Below are 4,910 nucleotides of genomic sequence, written 5' to 3'. Positions count from 1 at the left end.
CACACAACATAAGACCGGTCGGATGGGAGGGAACTGCCGACCGGTCGGACGCTCTGCATAGGGTAAAAAGAGAAAGGACAAGGGAACATCTTCTGACAGCAGGTATGTTCGACGAGGAGGCCATACGCAGTATCTTATGGCAAAGGGTTCCCCTGTCCCATCAGAGATGTACTTGAACTGCAACAGTATGGTATCAGGTAAGCTTTTCTGACAAGCTCATACTGAGGTATGGGCTGAGGACACGTATTTGCCTCGGTATGTGTGCGTGAGCCCCTTCCCAGCTCTATATAAGGAGCCTCACACTTCGCCTGAGGTACGCATTCTCGGAGATTGAGAGCCACTTCTTTGTTGTCCACTTGCCTGACTTGAGCGTCGGAGGGTCGTCGTCGGGAACCCCTTCCCGGCCCGACTCCTTTGCAGGTTCACCGGAGCGCCGTGCGACCGGTCGGAGATCTACGTCAGCAACAAGGAGAGCACCACGTGCCCAGCGTCCATTGATTCAGCGATTCGGACAGGATCAATTTGGCGCTGTCTGTGGGAATGCTCCTGCATCTGATCAGAAGCAATGGACGAAGCTGGACGACCACACTCGGTGATGCTCTCCACAGAAGAGCTCGACGCTCTGGTCGAGACAAGAGCAGCTAAGCTTGTGGAACAACAGAGGCAGAAGTCGCAAGCCGAGCGGATTGAGCAGCAAGCGACATCAGTATCAGGGGGCCGAGCGGAAGCACCTCAGGCTACAGTTCCATTTCATCGGGCCCTATTCCGCACGCCTCCGAAAGCCGCAGCAGTTAATCGTGATCGAGGATCTTCATCAGGCGAAGTGCCAATACGAGACCACAGAAAAGGCAAGGCCCCCCGAGCGGACGCTTCTCCCGAGCGGATCAATCGGCAATTCTCATAGGTCATTCTACGAGACCCTCTACCAAAGCACTATGTGCCCCCGGTGATCGGTGAATACAACGGAACCACCGACCCAGACGATCATTTGGGTAAGTTCGACAACAAAGCTACCCTTCATCAATACACAGATATCCCCGGATGTCTAGGGAGCGGTCTAGATCGTCCGCCCGGGAAGAAGAAAATAGGAACAACACTTCCCGAGGCGAAATCAACATTATAGCTGCCGGGCCGACTGGAGGAGACTCCAACAGAGCAAGAAGGCGAGCGTCAGGCAGCTTCAGATCCATGCTGTCGGCTGCAGCCAAGAACGGGCGAGCGGACCCGAAATCAGTTTCGGACCCAGGGACTTGGAGGGAGTCGAAGTGCCGTATGACGACGCTCTCCTCATCAGAGCGGTAATAGCTAACTACACTATTCACCGCATTTTCATTGATACAGGAAGCTCGGTCAATATTATATTTAAAAAGACCTTCGACCAACTGCAAATTGATCGAGCCGAGCTGCTGCCCATGACAACCCCCCTTTACGGGTTTACGGGCAATGAAGTTCTGTCGGTCGGACAGGTCCGACTGGCTATTTCGCTGGGAGAGGAGCCGCTCAGAAGGACGCGAACTGCCAACTTCGTCGTGGTCGACTCTCCTTCAGCATACAATGTTATTTTGGGGTGACCGGCGCTCAGCGAGTTCCGAGCTGCCGTCTCTACCTTCCACCAGAAAATCAAGTTCCCCGTGGAAGATAAAGTGGGAGAAGTACGAGGAGACTAGCTGGCGGCTCGACGATGCTACGTCGAGATGGTCCGAGCTGAAGCTAGTGCCGCTAGGAAGACGCCACGGATCGAGGTGAACGCTATAACCGAAAAACCACCCTCTTTGGTTTATGAAGAAAAAGAGGAAGTGCAGATTCACCCGACCCGATCGGAGGCCACCACTTTCATTGCGGCCGATCTGGAGGCGGGCCGGAAAGAGGAAGTGATCAAATGTCTACAGAGAAACTGTGATGTTTTCGTTTGGTCAACACAGGAGCTGCCCAGAATTTCGCCGAGTATAGCGCAGCACGAGCTCCATGTCCGACCGGACACCCGACCAGTGAAGCAAAGGAAGAGGGACTTCAGTGTCGAACAAAATGTCATAATCCGAGCGGAGGTCGAGAAACTTCTGGAGGCCGGCCACATAGGCGAGGTCCAGTTCCCGAGCTGGCTGGCGAACGTGGTACTAGTCTCCAAGCCAGGCAACAAGTGGAGAGTGTGCATCGATTTCCAGGATCTCAACAAAGCGTGCCCGAAGGATTTTTATCCTCTGCCCCAGATCGATCAACTGGTGGACTCCACAGCCGGCTGCGAATTGATATGCATGCTCGACGCTTATCAGGGCTACCATCAAGTGTCGCTCGCCCGAGAGGATCAAGAGAAGGTCAGCTTCGTTACAGCCGACGGCACTTATTGCTACAATGTGATGCCGTTCGGACTGAAGAACGCGGGAGCAACTTACCAGCGCTTGATAAATAAAGTGTTCAAGGAGCAGATAGGAAGAAATTTGGAAGTGTACGTGGATGATATTCTCATCAAGTCCGTCCGAGCGGCCGATCTCTTGAAAGACATGGAGGAGACTTTCCGGACGCTGAGACAGTATGGAGTTAAGCTGAACCCTCAGAAGTGTCTGTTCGGAGCAAAAGGCGGGCGTTTCTTGGGCTACATAGTGACCGAGCGGGGCATCGAGGCAAATCCCAGCAAGGTGAAAGCATTACAAGATATGCCGCCCCCAAGAAATCTGAGGGAAGTGCAGCGCTTGACCGGGCGGATAACAGCATTATCCAGATTCATCTCAAAGACAGCCGACCGGAGCCTCCCGTTTTTCAAAATCTTGCGCAAGGCTACCAAGTTCCATTGGGATGAAGAATGCGATCGGGCATTCGAAGAGCTGAAGACATACTTGAACTCTCTGCCTGTGCTAGCCAAGCCAGCTGTGGGTGAGCCACTCTGTATTTACTTGTCTTCAACTGATCAAGCAGTGGGCTCGGCATTAGTGAGGGTGAGCAGAGAAGAGCCCGTGTATTTCTTAAGTCATATTTTAAAAGACGCTGAATCTCGCTACATTGGGCTTGAGAAGTTGGCTTTTGCTTTGGTCCTCGCCGCTCGGAGACTTCGCCCTTATTTCTTGGTGCATACTGTCATCGTCCTGACGAATAGCCCTTTGGGAAGAGTGCTGTTGAACCCAGAGGCGTCCGGACGGCTCATCAAATGGACCACGGAGTTGAGCGAATTCAACATTCAGTATCAACCCCGTTCGACAATAAAGGCGCAGTCCTTGGTAGATTTTGTCACAGAAGTACAGAAGCCAGAGCCCGAAGCTGTGTGGAAAATATTTGTGGATGGATCGTCCACTCGGCTCGGGAGCGGGATTGGTGTAGTATTGCTATCTCCACATGAAGAACGGATGCATCTATCCGTTCGGCTAGACTATAGAGCCACAAATAACGAAGCGGAGTACGAAGCCCTCATAGCCGGCCTGCAGGCAGCCCGGCATGTAGGAGCCGATCGGGTGACAATTCATTCGGACTCCTAGCTGGCCGCTCAACAACTCTCAGGCACTTTTGAGATTAACAACGCTCGGCTCAAGCTCTACGCTGAAGCCTTTGAAAAGCTCAAGGCCAACTTCAGAGAGGTTATTATCCAGAAGATACCCCGAGCGGAGAACCAGGCTGCAGATGAGTTAACCAAACTTGCAAGCTCAATATCGTCGGTCGTCATACAACAACCAATTGAGCAAGTATCTATGGTGGCGCATATCGATCGGATGGAGGGTCTCACTTTCCCGAATGACTGGAGGACAGCCATCATGGAGTTCCTCTGCTCGGGTGCTACACAATCCGATCGGGATGAAGCCCAGCTACTGAGAAGGAGAGTCGGTCGTTTCACACTCATTGGAGATCAACTTTACAAGAAGGCTTTCTCCCGCCCGCTTTTGAAATGTGTGAGCTTGGAAGACGCGGCGTACATCCTCCAAGAAGTGCATCAAGGATCGTACGGAGGGCATCCTGGCGGACGATCGCTGGCTAAGAAGATCCATTTGGCCGGATACTTTTGGCCAACCCTGCAAGTAGACGCCGCTCGGACCGTCGCAACGTGCCTTTCCTGCCAGAAGTATCACAACTTCTCCCACCGACCGGCTGAGGAAATGAAAGCACCTACCGTGTCCTGTCCGTTCGACCAATGGGGAATGGATATTGTGGGTCCGTTTCCTATGGCGACCGGGCAGCGGAAATTTCTACTAGTGACGGCCGACTATTTTTCCAAATGGGTGGAGGCCAAGCCGCTAGCCAAGATCACCGAGCAGATGGTCAAGAAGTTTATCTGGCAGCATATAATTTGTCGGTTCGGCATCCCTCGTCGGCTCGTATCTGATAACGGACGACAGTTCGTAAGGAAGCAGCTCGAAGAATGGTGTGAAAGTTATGGCATTGAGCAACACTTTACTTCCGTGGCGTATCCCCAGAGCAACGGCCAAGCGGAAGTAGCCAATCCGGAGATTCTTCGCATTCTTCGGGCTCGGCTCGACCACATGGGAGGAAGCTGGGTGGACGAGCTGCCGGGCGTCTTATGGGCTATCCGCACGACCCCAAAAGAAGGAACGGGCGTCACGCCATTTCATTTAGTGTATGGTGGCGAAGCGGTGATCCCGGTTGAAGTTGGTGTCGAGTCCGTCCGGATCCAGAATTATGATGCTCCGAATGACTGGAGGACAGCCATCATGGAGTTCCTCCGCTCGGGTGCTACACAATCCGATCGGGATGAAGCCCAGCTACTGAGGAGGAGAGTCGGCCGTTTCACATTCATTGGAGATCAACTTTACAAGAAGGCTTTCTCCCGCCCGCTTTTGAAATGTGTGAGCTCGGAAGACGCGGCGTACATCCTCCAAGAAGTGCATCAAGGATCGTACGGAGAGCATCCTGGCGGACGATCGCTGGCTAAGAAGATCCTGCTGGCCGGATACTTTTTGCCAACCCTGCAA

The sequence above is a fragment of the Zingiber officinale genome, chromosome 1B (assembly GCF_018446385.1).
Source record: "Zingiber officinale cultivar Zhangliang chromosome 1B, Zo_v1.1, whole genome shotgun sequence".
NCBI lineage: Eukaryota > Viridiplantae > Streptophyta > Magnoliopsida > Zingiberales > Zingiberaceae > Zingiber > Zingiber officinale.
Note: the sequence above shows the minus strand (reverse complement) of the source record.